General features: G+C 45.3%; 1 long non-coding RNA gene and 1 other non-coding gene across 2 annotated transcripts in view; both read left to right on the top strand.

The window, feature by feature from the left end:
- LOC119297738 overlaps positions 1–3645 on the top strand; it is a 5625-nt gene extending 1980 nt beyond the window's left edge. The window contains exon 2 of the long non-coding RNA XR_005145721.1: positions 3590–3645. This is a non-coding gene — a long non-coding RNA (uncharacterized LOC119297738). The remainder of the gene's footprint in view (positions 1–3589) is intronic.
- An 8457-nt stretch (positions 3646–12102) lies between these two features.
- On the top strand, positions 12103–12173 carry TRNAC-GCA. The gene has a single exon. It is a non-coding gene; the product is annotated as a tRNA-Cys (tRNA).
- The last annotated feature ends 5327 nt before the right edge of the window (positions 12174–17500 follow it).

Here is a 17500-nt window from a genome sequence, read left to right as displayed (position 1 = left end):
GGTCTGGCTCGGTTGAAGTAACTAGCCAGTATTAAGATTAGGCATAAGCATAATAAACTGATGCATCCGAAGACGTCGCGGGTACTCTTGATCTGGCTGCTCCATGTAAATTTCCTCATCCAACTCCCCATTAAGGAAAGCCGCCGCCCTTTAGTAGGAATCTGAAGAGGAAGGAGCCTTAGCTGCTTCTATTCTATGCAATTCTCTTCGGGCAGATGCCTCCTAAAGAGTAACGGAGGTGTGCGAAGGTAGGCGCGAATTGGAGTTTCCTTAGGTAGCCACCGACCTACAGTTCTCCTTAAACTTCTGTGCTTGGTGGAAAAGAAGCGCCACGGCCTTGGATGAATCTCTTGGGGCTCTATTGGGGATTTATCCGTTCCCCTAGCCATCGAGCAACTGCGAGAAACACCGACGACTTCGGTTCACACGTGAAAGTGCTTCGAAAGGCACCGGCTCCCAATGGTGAAATTCTTGTGTGTGCTCTAGTTTCGGGTTCTCCTAGACCACCATTATGAACCAAAAACAACCATACCTAGTGAAGGGGAGCTCTTCGCAGCTGTCAGTGGAAAGATGGAAATTGGCATACTACAGTACAGCTAGTGCGTGCTAAAACCAAGAACAAGACCACAAGAAAACAATTTAAAAGAACTACTTTTAGGCAGCAGCATCTGGACAACAGGCTTAAAAGCTTCCAAAAAAATGATAGCACAGACAGCCGAAACAATTTTCCTAATATTTCTTTAACTTGACCCCGAAATGCCTACCTCTATGGTTTGCGTATAACGTGAATAGCTCCTGTCTGTTGTTTAAAAAGAACAAAAGCACGAGGTAGGGGAGGTTCAGCCCGCCAATGCTTGAACAGGACCGTTGACCTTTACCAAGCCAGTTTCCTATAGTTGACCGATACAGTTCGCAAGGCGGATGTGACCGATGGATTTGAAGAAGGAACTCATTTTTTTACTGATTCAGACCGTTTACCAGAAGAGCGGAGTTTTATGAGAGAAAGAAGAGGAAGAATCGAATATCTCAAGCACTCGAGTAAGCTGTGGACGCACATTGAGGACGAAGGGAACGCGCTTCTGTCCTTCTGTCATTGGACTGATCATTTCTCAGTCTCCAGACGCATCTATCTATAAAAAGGAGTAGGGCACCTGATATGAGATACATACTGGAGTCAAGGATTGAGACCACTAGTGAGAAGGCCAATAAATCGTTTTTTTGTATCGGAAGGGAAAGAAGGACCATCCATTGGCAAGCACTAAAGGTAGGAATCTAGTGGCTGCTGCATCAAGCTCCATCCATGATTTTACACTCTAGAGGAGAGAACTGCTGTGAGCCAGCTTTGTAGCGATGGTATTCTGATGACCCAACATCTTAGTAAGTTTCACCCCGACTTGAAAGTGGATACTGTAATGCGAAATGGTATTATGTACGAGGTTGCTGTTTCTAGACGTGTTCAGGACGGTAGGAATAAATCACGGAAACATTGGGCAATTTACTTTATACCTACTATTCCGTCTGGTTTTTGGTTTCTAGTCTGATTTTATTAGTTGCTATGATTGGGGCTATAGTACTTACTATGCATAGGACTACAAAGGTGAAAAGACAGGATGTATTCCGACGAAATGCCTTGGATTCTAGGAGCCTCTTGTGGATTCCTCCAACTCTATGAATGAAGGGGGGAGTATGAGGAAGGAGCGATGTCGCTTCTCTGCTCTCAGCTCTTTGCTCGAGATGATGTGATCTGATCGATCAGTCTAGAATCTGTAACCAATTGGCTAAGTCGTGGTTCCGAACTATCACTGATCCCAGAGATCAACCTTCAAACCTTTTTCTTTGAATCTCAGGAAGGCTTTCTCGGGGAGAAAGCTGGTTGGGAGTCATTGCGGACACTTGCCATCCTCTCATATCGAAAGACGAACAACGACTTCCGGGGTAAAACGGAGGGCTAAAACCTGAGCCTCTTTTTCCATCCCAGGGGGTATCGATTTCAAGAGTACTTGGTTTAAAACTTCCAGTTTATTCTTCGGGTTCCGAATGCTCACAATAATGTAGTTGGAAATGACAAAAGGCTCCTAAATTGATACCTAATAATAGCTTAGCAGCCGCAATGAACATGCCCGCCGCATCTCGGATAATTGCTCCAGTTGCGCCAATTCCAGTATCCGAGACAGAAAGCAGCATCCACGTGAACTTTGACTGTAATTTCTCGTATGATAATGAATCGAGTTTCGAAACACGGTTGTTGTAGGGAGTTATTTCTTTCTTAAAGGAAGGCTCTCTGCTCCATTGGGTGACGATTCAATGGTTCTATTCATCCTATTCCTAGGTCGATCCGTTAACTTGGGTTTTGTTTACCAGTTGGTTAGGTCAACTTGTGGCATAGCTGTATTGGACGCGATACGGTGAACGAGTCCCTTTTTGCTTTCCGATACTTTCTTGAAGGAATAGCATCTGATTTTAGAGCTAGGCGGGGTCTCTCAGATGCAGACTAACCCAATTCGACGTGAAGCATCGCATCGGCTTGTGATCCTAAATCTAGTGATTGATTATTGACTTGTCAAGGGCAGGTTGGTGTCTTAAAATTGTTGTTAAACAGGTTGACGTTCCACTGGGAATGGAATAACAAAGGCTTTTGGCAGTTTGTGGATCGAGATGTGATTCGCTTTTTGAGTAATAGTTTCTTTCATTTGGTGTGCTCTTCCTGGAGCCGGTAATAGGAAAAATTTGGTGCATTCTACTTTGCTGTTATGGTATTTACAATCCTTGAATTGTTTGAACCTGACTCTCATTATCCGCCCCCCTTGTCCTGCCCCGGCCGGGGAGGCAAAGGGGATTGCTATCGTCACCCTTTCTCCCGGTGTATGTGAAAGAGAAAAAGTGACGCACTTTTTGGATTTTTGGTCTGCGGTTGGTTGGGCCAAAGAACGAGAGTCAGCTTCCTTAAGTCCGTTCTTCCTCACAAGGTTCTGACAGGGGTAACTACTACCAAGAAGCGAACTCAGAGAGATGAAGAGAGAGAAGTTAGCCGCAACCGATCATCGGAGGAAGCAGGCTCACTTTAGCTGCTGTCGTTTTCCTCTTCCGAATTAAGCGAGTTAAAAACAAGGGGATCAGAAGAACAAACAATAAGAATGAGGGATTGAAGTCCGTTTCCTTCGTATCGTATTTCAACGGGAATACCGGACCATATCTGCTTTTGCGCCATGACAATCTCACTCGAATTACAGGGACCTACACATATTAGTACAGTATACCGGGGTCCCCGGCACAGCCACCTTCTTGGGAGCCATGAACGCCACTCTCAAACAAACCCCTTCTGCAACCAGTTCATCATCCCAATCCTTCCTATTAGTTTCATTAATTAATTCAGCCCCAGAGTGTTGGCCTTTTCTGATTGACTTGCGACATTGGAAAGTCAAGATGGTACCCGGCCTATCGACATTGCCGCTTGATGTAGGATTTACCTATTAATATGAAGTTCACTCTTCTGCTGACTTCATATTTTTCGGCACATCAGAATACCGTGTTGGATATCGAGGAAAAGGCCGGGAGCATTTAGGTAGGCCTATCACTCAACCGGCGGCAGGTTTCATTCGATTTGTTGTGGATTGGATGATGGAAAAACCAGCAAGCAGCAAGCGTAGTTAGAAAAGTTATGGTGCGAGAAGAGATTGTCTTATGCCAGAAAAGAGGTGCTCCATGTCGAAGGCAGAAAAGACGTGCTTATCAAATCGGTGGGCGAGAACCACCGCTTTTAGGAAAGAAGCCTACAATTTGATTCTCGTCTCGTTTCACTTGCATTTTATTTCGTTCAGTCTCGTTCTGAGAGTGGAATATTCTCTTTCCATTCCAACTAAACTAAGTGAAAAAAGGGGGAGAGCAAAACAGAAACACAGGAACAAAGGCTGCTCGTCCCGCCTGGTGTTGAGGGAGCTAAAGTGGAACTCTCACATACATGTTCCTTAAGTTTTTAGCTCGCTAAATGATACAGTCCTCGCTGATGGATCGGGCGGAACCATCGGGGAAAGGCAAAACATATTCAATCCCAGGAGAGAAGTCACTGGTTCGATAGGACCCGGTGCAGCGGCTTTGAGTTGTCGGAAAAAAAGCCAGGAGCTTAAGTAATTCCTCAGTTTAGTATAGGGTGTCCAGGGAGAGCTGCTGAAGGGAAGGTGGGCGAACCCACACGAGTGAAAATCCTACTTTATTAGTCATCAATGCGATTTCTCGCTCGTTCAATGAAAAGGGATAAGAAGGATCCACTGCGGCGGGTAGGCAAACAACTTGATTCAGGTCAATACAATACTCTTCTTCGAACTTGCAAGCTTGGGACACAAGCGTAAACTGAAAAAGAAGTAAGACCAGGTACACTGCTAAACATAAGTATAAAGAGGTGGAAGGCTGGCTGTGCTAGATAGGTTTGGCTTTGATCTGATCAATAGGAATAGGAGGAAGCGTTGGAGAGGTACCAAATGACTGAAGAGGGGAACCCATCTGACCACCTTTGCTTTCATTTACCGAAAATGCCATTGGAGTTTCCAGCCGGGAGGCGCAGTCTCGTACAAGCCTGCTGTTATGTTAGGTGTTTATGAATCTGATTCCCCAAATCCTTGATTTGGCCAGGAAACAAAGCACTGCTTTGGGCCCAGGAAGCGAAGGGAATGAGCTCGGCTGCTTCTCCCCCACCATCAAAATGAGTCATTTCATAATTGAATAAAAACGAGGAGCCGAAGATTCTAGGGGGCTACAGCCGGGAATCGTATGAGTTTTTCAACACCTTCACTCAGGTCATTTACGCGAGCAGAACTTCGGGCAAGTGCTAATGCCTCTGAGCTTGACCTGGAAAAACCCCTTTTGTGAACTTGAAAACCGTGCCGTTTTTCTTCTCTACCATGACGAATCAATTGATTTTTTGTAGGCATCCCTCTTTCCTATGTCCTTCCCCCCTTTGCCCTTTCTAAAGTGGTTACTCCCGATCCGAAGCACCCCTTTTCCATTCATAGAGAGATCCAATCGTCAAAATCAATAAAAAGGCCATCGCCACCTCTCCCAGGACCGGAATGATTATCCCCGCCCGATGGGTCTACATTCATCCCTGAATGTCGTCGGGTACTCTTCACTTCCCCGCCATTCTTGTAACCGTCACCTGTAATCCGTGCAGGTGTGATTTGCAGCCCCCTAGAATCTTCGGCTCCTCGTTTTTATTCAATTATGAAATGACTCATTTTGATGGAGATTTGTTACTTGCTCTTCTATTTGCATTTTTTGTTAAGTATGTGGGTGACTCATCGTCGTGAGATCGGTTGGTCGCCCGCCTATCGTATCGGCTCGGCTTCGTCCGTCAAGCGACAGCTTCTGCCTCTGACGGCTTCACTATCGCTCATGACTGGTAGTACTCTATGTAGTAGTCGGCCTTTGTTAAGCTTCGCCAGAAGCGACTAGTCGCTTCCCGAATGCCTCTTTCTTGTACTAATTAATGTGTATGGTCTAGTCTTTCCAATGCCTCCTTCCTTGCCGCCAACGCACGCTAGATGGAGAGTAAGCAAGCTACCTTGCTTGAGTACGATTAGAGCGCCTTTTTTTCTGCTGCGCAGGGAATTCCCCTTGCTTAGTTTTCGCTCCGCTCGTGCGTGGCACTCCTTGCTTGCGGAGCGGCATATCTTTTTTCCGCCGGGGGAGCATAGGGAGGAAAGGGAGCCCGGACGGTGGAAGAGCCAGGGGAAGTGTTAGAGCAGACGTTCCTTTTAGAAGAGCAGAATCCAAATATAGTGTTGAACAAGTAGGCGTAACGGTGGAGTTCTATGGTGGCGAACTTAATGGAGTAAGTTATTCTGATCCTGCTACTGTAAAAAAATGTGAACCCTTGGATCTCGCCAATACAGCCTCCTATGGTTTTCGTTACCGAGATATCTTTTCTTTTTTCCCAGGGATTTTTTGGGTAATCAGCTCCCATGCTGCAAACAGTCAAATCTGAACCTTGTCGCTCTTCTTTCCTCGTGGGCAGGAAGCACACCAGCAGCGTGCGTTGCGTGATTCCACTGTGTTTTTTGCACTTGACTGGGTGGACAGTTGACCGGAAGATAACTTCGATTCGCCCGGCCAGCAGGCGGGCGGCGTGCTTATCTTGTGTGACAACACTACAGAGCGAGTAGCAGGCTAGTTTGATCGAGGATTGGAGAGGAGGGAGAGGTGGAATAAAAAGCTCGGGATGGATTTTGGAGTCTTTGTGCGAGCCGTATGCGGTGAGAGTCGCACGTACGGTAAGGAGGGGGGTTCGCGTCTATACGTGTAGTGTGGTGGTTGGGCCTACCCACCCTATTTGCGTGTTCATTTTCAAAATTACAGTAGCACTAAAGAGAGTTCCTTGTATTCAATATCCTTATGGGGAAAAAGGATACCCAAAGGAGTGAATAGGGATTTCGTTTTATCAACAACGAAGAGTGGAGTTTCTTTTTTTTCACAAAATATACCAAAAATTCAAGGTAATACAAGAAATAATTCACTCGAAACTAGCCTTTGCACAAGAGAATTGCTCCTTTGTATGACCGAACCCTCGGCTTTGTCTCATTCAAGCTAGAAAAGTAAGAAATAGCTCAGCTCAGTCTTTCTCACGAGGTGGATTCGAACCACCAACAATGTCTTCGAAAACAAGCCCTCTCCATTTTGCAATACAAATATAAGATCACCCCTTCCCTTATACGCAAAAGATCGAGAGGGGCCCGAGCAGCCCAGTTCCTAGCCAGTGTGGGGTTCTGCCATGGATATTCGGTCCACTCCAGAATTCCATTCATTTTTCAAACGTAACTCGATTGAGCGTAAGTGAGCGAATGTGTGTAAGCCCAGTCAAAGATTCCTATTCTAGGCGGGGCGGGCCATCAACCTTCACATTATATAATTCCTATATGGAAATTCATTTGCGGAAGACCTCCATTCAAACATGAGAAAAGCTTCCCGAAGGTCAATGAAATGATAAAAAACCACCAGGTCGAGTTCCATGGTAGAACTGTACACTAGAATGTCATCGAAAAAGACCAATACCCCTTTCCAACATATCTCTTTAAAAACACTATTCATTCAAGTAGAGAATACCAGGGCTTTCTTCTTCTTTGATTTTCCTTGGGGATAAAAAAAATGGATTTCCGACATAGCACCTGCGGCGAGATCAAATAGAGAATCTGTCTCTCCATTCCTCGTGAGCCACTTATTTCTCCGAAATCAGAGATCGGGTCGATTTTGAAAAACATTCCCTCCGGACTAGACTTTCCTGAACCATCCATTTGATCCCCACGGTCGTGACACCACTTTCTAAACAAAAGTTTCCAAAATCCAATGCGGAACCAAGCAGTAAGAGAAATTCATCATGGTAATTATTAGTCGAAAACCAAAGTGGAACGGAGAGAACGGAGAGTCGGTTACAATGACAAAATTGTTGAGGAATCATGTTGAAAGAACAACCTTCCTTGCCCTTATTGCCCGGCATACCTCGGAAGGCATACCCTGGAACCAATTCATTCTGCCTCTGTAATCGAGGAATATCCCGTCCCGGATTTGCCCTCGCCCGAGGCCTGCTCAAAGCTAACTTGAATCCGAACAGCTTGCTGCTTCTCCGAAACCTTCACCAGCTTGTGTATCCTTGTAAGGTCGCGGACCCGGCGTAAGAACGAGAAACGTGAGTCTAGCATGACATAAACCCAAACCCCGGCACTTTTGATACTTCTCATCTCAGGACAAGTCACAGTCCCATACTTGGAGAGAAGCAAACCAACCGGCCGATTTGCAATTGACTATGCTTAGTAGTTGACATTGGTTAATGCTATCAATGGTGAATCGATCATTCGCTATCCTTTTTTTTAGAAGAGCTTTTTTGAATGGAAGAAAAGTAGTGAAACCCGCGATGGTCGAACCACTGAACCTATTTCTTTGACCTTGGGACCGATAGATAAGAAGGCAAGGCAGAAGAACCAATTGAATCGCGGAGAACAGGTAGCTCCGGCATGTGAACTTGTCGAACCTATGCTTAGAGTAAGTGGAAATGACCTCCTTGATCAGCAAGTAAGCGAGCGGTAGTTCAGTCTCCGACAAGTGAGGCCCTCCAAAAACCGATGGTTCAAATATACCAAAGGCTGTTCCCGTCTTGCGTAACTGACCACTGCAAATCAAGTCGAAAGTGCTTATATGCTTAACACGTTTTTGTCTCAATGACAGGCCGCTTGAACATTGTCTGATTTTTTTTAAGAGACTCGATCTTATGTATCTACTTATTGTCTTTTTGCCTTTGCTCGGTAGTTCCGTAGCCGGTTTTTTCGGACGTTTTCTAGGATCTGAAGGAACCGCTATAATGACCACCACGTGCGTTTCATTTTCTTCGATCTTATCTTTGATTGCTTTTTATGAAGTCGCACTGGGAGCTAGTGCTTGCTATCTCAGAATAGCTCCATGGATCTCATCGGAAATGTTTGATGCTTCTTGGGGCTTCTTTGGCGACCGTGAAGTCACCGGATGAATTGCCGAGTAGATAGATCAGATCCGGACGCTGCAGTTGTTCCGCGGTGATACGGACTCGACCCGCTCCTACCCACCCTGGGGTATCATAGCATGTCGGGAATCGAGGGGGGACATACTGGACGTAACTACTCCCGTCGGTTGGATTCTCCACTGAACCCATTGACCTAGGTACCGAGTCTGTTATGCGTACGTCTTTTCGGACTCTTTATTTGTTTGTGGACAACAAAAATGCAAAATGCACGTATTATTAAGGAGTTCTGGAACGATTACTACGCTAAGCTGTTGGATATTGACAAAACGAAAAAGACTTCTAATGTTGATATGTATCAGGATGATGTTAGAAAGTTGTTGATTAATGAAAAGCCACTTTTGAAACCCGTTGAAGGAAATCCCGATAAAGAGAGGGAATGTGCTATAAAGCTTCCATTTTTCTTCTACACATTATACGTTACTCATTGGGTTGATAACAGAGGATAGATCGCGTCAATTCACTAAAGAAAAACTGCTTTTCCTGAGATTTCTGGCCCGATACCTTCCTGCCTCGATATGGTTCTATTCTCTTCATAGTCTCGGAGGTTATGTTCCTTTTTGCTTTTTTTTGGGCACGAAATAGAGCGAGCAAGAGCTCGAACTTGGTAGGAAAGTTCGGATAAGTCGACTCGACTCCTTAGTGCAGCGTACACTTGCTGAAGCAAAACGAGGCTCATCCATTTGTTTTCATCCGAATCACACTCTAGACCAGCTCTTCTTATAGAGAAGGAACTCCACTTTGACAGTCATACGAGAGGGAAGAGACTCAAAGTTGATGAGAATAGTCGATTTGACCGGTATCACGAATAGCAGTTTTACCCGCTCGGTACGCTGTCATTGTTTAGGGGGGTTCTTAATTCTAGCAGAAATTGACAACAATAAAAAAACATAACTTAGAAAGAGAGGTTCTGAAAGGTAAAAGGACTGGAAATCCTAAAAAAGCGCCCTTTGACTCGAAATCAAATTTGTGCTAGTGGTTCGAATCCACAACAGAACAATGAATGAATGAAATGAATGAAGGAATTAGTATTAAGAATAGCTTGGTTTGGTGCAAATGTAATATAAAAAAGGCATTCCCCTATATGCTGTTAGATGTACTGCAAAAAGGTCAAGTTAAAGAAATATTAGGAAAATTGTTTCGGCTGTCTGTGCTATCATTTTTCTGGAAGCTTTTAAGCCTGGGTCAGCGAGGAAATGGGAACAGCGGCTTAAGCCATTAGGTGTAGGCGCTTTCCAGAGGTGGAAGATTTACGTTCTTCCTATTTGACCCGAAACCGATCGATCTAGCAGCGAGATTCGGAAGCTACAATTTCGCCTCTCCCATCAATAGGTTTAGCCAGAGCATTTATAACACGACCCAAGTTATATACGCTCACGGGTATCTGAGCAATTCTTCCTGTTGCTTTTACAAAACTTCCCTCTTGCCGGGCACAATAGACATATCTGCTCAGTCACAACATAAGGAACCCCCAATGTTCCTCAAAGCCTACCCGGCCTGACAGCTTTAGTTGAATGATCTGATCCCGAAGCAAGCTTTCTACTTAAATTCCAAGCAGAAGAAGCAGAAGCCCTATTGGAATCCGAGTCAGGGTCATTGTTGTTACAGTTTCCCCTTTTGGTAAAGGTTGGGTTGAAGGGATTGGGATTGGCTTATCGAGATGTGCGTGTATCTCATATCGTATTTCTTGGAGGTTTAAGGGACAGATTCCATTCTTCAAATGTTGAGCTGTATTCTATTCATTCTATCTTTCTTTCGGCTTCCTATGGTTTTGCGCGTTGTATCGAATTAAACCACATGCTCCACCGCTTGTGCAGTCCCCCTTTCCCCCTATCCCTCCCTTATGTTTAGGAGCGGGATCTGCCCAAGAACGACCTGTGGTGGTACGGAAGGGTGTACATGAAATGGTGATTGCACTTTGACTCAAAAGCACTATTCGATAAGACGCAGTAGAACTGTGCACCCGTTTTTGTTTGAGTTTGAGGCACATCCCTACTCACCCGGTCTATGCACATCGCTCTTTCCAGGAGGTTGGCTGCCTATCCTAGATCTTCCCATTTCCAAAAAGATCCCTTGTTCGATCTGGTTTAGTATCAAGGTTCTTCTTTTTCTGCTGACAATAGAAGAAGTAAATCCAATCCCTGCTTTAGCCTTGCTGCTTATTCACTGGCAATCCAACCATACCGGCTCACTGAAAACCAAACTGTTCGTATTTCTTTAAAACGCTGCTGCCCTAGTCGAGCCCACAAGGCCTTGTTGAGGATGATCTCCTGTGTGAAATTCGAGAAATTCCATTCCATTTATACGAGAAGTGCCGATCCCTTTTTTGAGAATAAAAGGGGGTTTGAGGGTGTCCCAGCCGGTTCCCATGGCCACAAAAAGCTAGCAGTTCGACTCTTGCTTGAGTTTGATAGGTGAGATATTTATTTAAGGAGGTACGTTCTATTTCTTTTCCTTTGTTTTATTCTGGCTGGATGGACACGGATATCGAGTCAGTCTAGTGGCTCATGCTGCTTAATAGTGGAGGCGGGTAACAACTGCTCTTTCTTCTCGATCGAGTAGCCACCGCATAACGGATTAGCAGGTATATAATTGTCGGGATGCCCCAAAACATTAGGAGCAAAAAAATCCAATCTGCCCCGGGATGGAAAGGTATCGATCGACCAAGAACTTGTCGAATTTCTTTGACCTCGATAAGCTGGTACTAGTTTCATTCTTTCTATTCCAAAAAAAATCCAATACCCGGAACTGGTAAATCAAACAATGTAGGCACACGTTGGCACAGTTCTGTAAATAAGAGATGTCTCATCCGGTTGAGCTCTTAGGTTTGGCCGGCTATTACAGGCGCTTCGTTCGCCATTTCGGCATCATTGCAAAGCCACTGACACATCTCCAGAAGAAACATGGGGATTCTCATAGTTCATTGAATTAAGGGAGGGCCATTCGTGGGGGGTTCGTGGAAGAGTTGGGTTCGATTCCCTTTATACGCGCAAATCCTTTTCCATTTGGATTTTTGAAAACATTAACTTACCTCTAGAATTCCACTATATATAACGTTGATGTTCCGCCAAAATGTGCCAGAGCGAGTGAAAGGCAAGCCTACCCACGGTGTTAACTTGCCATCCCCAACAAATCTGCTAGCAGCCCATTCGAGTTCCGCTTGGAAACAAGAAGCTCTTCTTTATTTGGCAAAATGTGCCTTACAGTCATGTTGGACGAGGCTAGGCGGTGAATGCAACGCTGGGAAGTTTTGTCCCGGTTCGAGAGGTTGAGCGAGCCAACCAATTCGATGTTTTGAATGGCCAAAGAATAGGTGTTTACTCCTCTTACCAATTGAGGTTTCGCACAACTTTTTGACTAGGGCTTCAGAAAGGTTGTAGTTTCACGAGGAGCCCATAAAGCGACTTGTTTTACCTATGGGATGTGAAGATTGGCTCTGTACCTGACACGGATTGATTTAAGAACAGTGATGAAAGAAATCAATTTATGAGAGACCTGGGAATCATCAACTTTATAATGTTTTAATAACGGTTCATGCTTTTTTAATTCTATTTTGGATCGGATTTGGCGGCATGGCCAAGCGGTAAGGCAGGGGACTGCAAATCCTTTATCCCCAGTTCAAATCTGGGTGTCGCCTGACCAAAAAAATACTTAGGATTTCTTATTGTACTGATTGAACTCGACAAATTCTTGCGTGTGAGCAGCTCCTAACTCGCTCGACGGGGTATGATCGCTACTGTTGATAGGTCGATCGGAAAAGAATAAGTTCCAGGACTGAACAGAAAGAAAGTACTATAACACTTTCTTCGCCATTCTTTTCTATGAGGAGCTCTATTTTGCTAATACAAATGGAATTCCGGCTCGGCCCGGGAAAGCGCTGGCAACAACATAAAGAAAGGGGTCCATGTAGCTGCTGCGCCCGCCCACAGTGGGCAGAGCAAAAGGGAAGGAGGTCCTCATACGGAGTCGCACACTTGAGCAGTGCGGGAGACTGGAGAATGGGTTGTCAATTCAACCTGAAAAAAGGGGAATAAGTTGACAAAGTCAGCTTGAATATTACGGTATGGATCAAAGGAAGCTATACCCGCCTTGATTTCTATCATACTTATTAGATAGTAAAGCAGACAAGTCTGAAATGGAATGTTTGATCGGTATATGTAGGGCTCTCAAAAGAGAATCTATTTCAGCATAGTTGATTTTCAGAAGCCAACTAGAACTTCGCAGCTGCCGTATAGTTGATTGTTCCCACCAGTTTCGTTCGCACCCGGATTCAGCTTCTTTCGAACTAGCAAATGCACTTTCAGAGCCAACAACGGATCGGCTTGGCCCATTCCCCATCTGGGGAAGAAAGAGTACCTAGATCTGCATCTACTAAGTATGCCCTGAAATTCATGTTATGATCCGGTCTTTCCCAAAGCTAGGGCTTCTTTTCCCATCCCTATCCTCCGCGTCAACCTGTACCGGACCCAGAGTCAAAACTAAAAAGAGAATGAAGTCTCGAAAACTCTTAATTAATAAATATTCGTGCGCCTACTTTGCTTATCCTTCTCTGCCCCATTATAGATAGTTGGGTAGAGCGAGAGGGATAGCAAGGACTTGAAAAGGGAAGGTTTTTTATGGCTAAGATGTTTCAGTTCGCCCCGACAAATCCAGCAGGGATAGTAGCTGCCTTTTCCAGGGCAAAAAAACAAGTTAGGCTATCCGAGATTTGCTCTTTTTTCCAGCTTTTTTGAGTGAAAATAAGGAGGGACTTGTGATTGGTTTTCTACAGGGAAGAGAGATACCAAGCCGGGCAACTTCCCCTACTAACTACTGAACACAAAAGCCCGAAATCCTGCCCCTCCCGCGGAACTAGTACCACCAATAGATAGGCCCGTCCCTTCTTGGGCAACCCTGAAAGTATCTTCTTGTACGGACTGAAACAAGACAAACCAAAGAAAGGTGTGAGTGAACGAGCCCAACTTTCCGATTCAAATATGACTCCTTTCCACTTTCAACAAATAGAGAAATCTCCGCTAGGCTAGCAGTGGGTAACCAACGTAGTGCCCCGATATTGTTCATTCTTGCACTTGAGAAGGGCGAAGCCTTCATGGCCGGTACCGGTATCTGTTGGGGGCGGGCCCAGAGATGAAATGTGCCTTAGATGCAAGGGAGGGTTGGGTCCGCTGATATAGAATACCGATCGGCGGAGCCCAAACATCTGAAGCCATACGGATACTCACATCTGCAAAAGGCTGAGATTGGTGACTAAATAGCAGCGTGCCTTTGGCTCGCAGTATTGGAAAAAGATGAATCGGACTTGGCAGATTGAACTGCAGACTATAAAGAAGGAGGAAGAAAGCCCATAATTATCCGCTCCGAAACAAAGAAAAAGGTGCGTGCCGCACTCACGAGGGACTGCCAGTGAGATACTGGAGGAAGGTGGGGATGACGTCAAGTCCGCATGGCCCTTATGGGCTGGGCCACACACGTGCTACAATGGCAATGACAATGGGAAGCAAGGCTGTAAGGCAAACCATAGAGGTAGGCATTTCGGCACATCCTATGGCACCTAGCAGGTCGTCACGACCGAAGATAAGGAAAGATCCCAGCTTTTCATTGCTCTGTCGCGCCACCCCTCCTCCCAGAGCCGGTTCTTATCCATAGATTTTTCAGCTAAAAGATACGGTATATATATCAATGAAAGCTGGCGCCTTTGGTTCTTGGTACGACTGGTACTTTTTCTCATTTATCGGTCTAGTTGGAAAAATTTCGCACACAGCACATAGCTGGAAGTCAGAGGGCCCGTACTACCTGCCTAACCCTTCGCTCCGAGGGATGAGGACACAGAAATAAATGGACGTCGATCCGGTACTTAAATTGCATAGCAAAAAATGCAATATGTTCATACTTGATGAAACGCACATCATCCAATTCATGATTTAAGAACAAGAGAACGAGATATTTACTTTTTTTACATCTGTAACTACATTCTCACATTTCTTTTTTGATCTCATGACTTTTTATGCGATCGGAAAACGAATGAGATCAGAAAGGCCATCGGTGTTTCACGATCAGTATTGGAAATGAACGGAGAAGTGGTGGAACGTGCGGAACCACATATTGGATCACTCCAGTGCGGCACGAAGCCGCTGACGCTGAGTAGGCTCCTATGCCGCTAGCACGGTGGAGGTTCCGTAGCGCGTCATGAGCACCGGGCAAAGGGACGGTTGAGCAACTCAAGCGAACCGCCCTACCTGACTTTGGATAAAGATAGAAGGGAGAAGGTTGTGAAGGTGGCCTCGTTATCCACACATCTGGTCGGAGGACCGACCTGGGTTTTCACGAGCGTAGGCGGGTCCTGGAGTGCCCGTCAAGGGCGCATCTATTCCCCTTAAACAAGGGATAACGTGGGTTCCGACCTGGAATCTGGACCCCCAATTAGAGTGTGTTTAAAGAGATTGGAGGAACTCTTCCTCGGTCTCCGTATCCAAAGATACTGGTAATTAGAGCTTCAAGTGTTCGGTTCTACTCTCCATTTTATTCATAGTAAGGGAGAGCAGTTCAGTCCACTTGCTCTTTGGCCGCATCGGTTGAGGTTTGCTCTGTTCAGTTCAGTTAAATAAGAGATGGTATCTTGCTTGTTTCAATTATCCGGGCTCGAATCCTAGCCTATCTGAGTCGCAGAATGAAGGGCTCTTCAGAAGGCGCCGCCCAAGTCTCCTTTGAGACTTCGGAGTCAGGAATTTTTTTTCCAAGGAAGGCGGATTTTCTGCGTTCCGCAGCACGAACAGGGTGTACAGAAGATCGATGTGCCATCTTTCTAACCACCTTCATTTGTTGTATGATCAGTAGGGAAGGGAGCCTTTGATAAAGGGACCCCCAACCAAGAAATCTACTGTCTCAGAGCGACAGTCAAGTGTATAGAACTAGCAAAGTGGTTTAGGAAAGGGGGAATGAATCCACTTTTGCATTCTCAATACTAGGGGGGGCTTCTCCGATCGCGACCTATCAGCTCCCCAATGCTTAACCGGACGGACTGATTCTAGAGTTCTGTTTTAGTAGAAACTTGATTGATTCGTTCCTGTATAAACAGCTAAAGGACAATGGAAATCATAAAGCTCAGCGAGGAGCACATTACTCTGAATAATAATGGAGAGGGACATTAAAGGGGAAAACTGAGCAAAGAGATATAAAAATATATTCGAAAAGCTTTTCACTTCTACCCCCTGTCCTTCTCCTTTTTTTTTCTAAAGACGCAGCAGAATCGTCAAACGGGACATCAAAAGTGGGAAGTTGATTGTAGGATTTCTATTCCTCACTCTCGTATAGGTGAACTTGGTTCGTTCAATGAAAAGGGATAAGAAGGATCCACTGGGAATGAATGGGAAGACTGGGGTAGTATCTTCATTAGCCGGAAGGAATTAGTCTCCACTAGCGTAATTCGAAGACGAGATCTGTCAGGATTAGCAAGATGTTCTGGTGTAAACTATAGAGAAATGGAATGAATGAAATGTATCTAAGAAGAAAGGAAGCCATGCTCCATCCTGTTTCTAAAAAGAACATCACCTCCCTTTTTGGTTAGATACCGCTCCCTCGACACATTCCCCGGCATCGTCCCACACAGAAAGAAAGAGCGTGGAGCCCCGGCCCGACCTGTAAGTCCGCTAACGTAAAGCGAGGAGTTGAGCCTGAACTGGCGAACCGAAGTCACTTTCGTAACCATACTTCCTACAGCTAACACGTGTCCAGTCCAGCGGGAACGTGAAGCGCAAACGAATTTGCTACAAAAGCCGGCTAACGGGGGTATTCCTGCGTATGAGAACATTGTAATGGAGAAGGTCATAGCCGAAATAGGATTCGTTTTGGCTAGAGCGAGTAACCAAACCCTGACGAACTTGCATTTGTTGAGCGAAAAGAAGGCCCGAGAAAAGCAATTCGAAAACAAATCTAAGTAGTTCCACACACAGGGCTTTGTTTGAAAGACAGAGGTATGTTCGTAAAGGTAGGCTAGGCGCAGCGCAATCCTTAGAAAGCATACCTAGATTCAAAGCCCACTCTTTCCTTCAGCTTCCACCGCTGTCTTATGCGACATTTTTTGTTAAGTATGTGGGTGACTCATCGTCGTGAGATCGGTTGGTCGTCGGCAAAGAACCCAAGGGATTTGCAAATTCTTGAATCGATAGACTTTCGTACAACGGCAAACAAACAGACGCGACGGATCAGGGGGTGGTTGTTTTAACTACTCGTTCGGGGAACATTAGACAAAGTTACTTATTTGAGAAAGTAAATGAACTTGATCTAGTTCCACACATTGCCTTTTCCCTTATATGTCGTGGCAGGCGAGCTCCCTTCTGGTAAAAAGGATTTGAGTGGAAGGTTGAGCGCCCCTTAACGTTTAGAAGTATCCTTTTCAACGGTTAGAAACCTTTCTATTCTATGACGGCTAAGTCGAGGGCAGACACAACAGGTCACGAAGAGCTAGAGGATATAGAATTCCTATTTACGTGCTCTACTGTCTTGAACTATTTTCTTTAGTTGACATGGAGGCTTTAGTGCCACGTTCAAGCTAAAAGTTGTGAAAGCAAGTCAAGCAGTGCCAGATGATGATAAAATAGCGGCGCATCCTTCTTTTGAAAAGTGACCAAACGGGACTTTTCAGCATAGTATCAGATGCCTTATTTTGTTAGTTAGGATCTCCTTCTCACTCCAAAGTATGGTTGGTGTATACTCGGCCTTTCCCACTGTAGTTTGGAGCTCACCCTTTATTTACACCGACCCAATCTACAATCAACAAAATGTAATTTTATAAGAAAGAAATCAAGCGAAAGCTAACTGTCAGCTATAAATAAATGCTTTTGCTTTCTATCCAGCAGCTGATGCTCGGCCTCCTCATCCGCCTCCTCCTCCTGCCTCACCTACTCCCCCTCCCCATCCGCCTCCTCATCCGCCTCCTCCTCTTGCCTCACCTACTCCCCCTCCTCA

Source organism: Triticum dicoccoides, chromosome 5A, assembly GCF_002162155.2.
Source record: "Triticum dicoccoides isolate Atlit2015 ecotype Zavitan chromosome 5A, WEW_v2.0, whole genome shotgun sequence".
NCBI classification, from domain to species: Eukaryota; Viridiplantae; Streptophyta; class Magnoliopsida; order Poales; family Poaceae; genus Triticum; species Triticum dicoccoides.
Note: the sequence above shows the minus strand (reverse complement) of the source record. Positions and strands in the feature narration are given on the sequence as shown.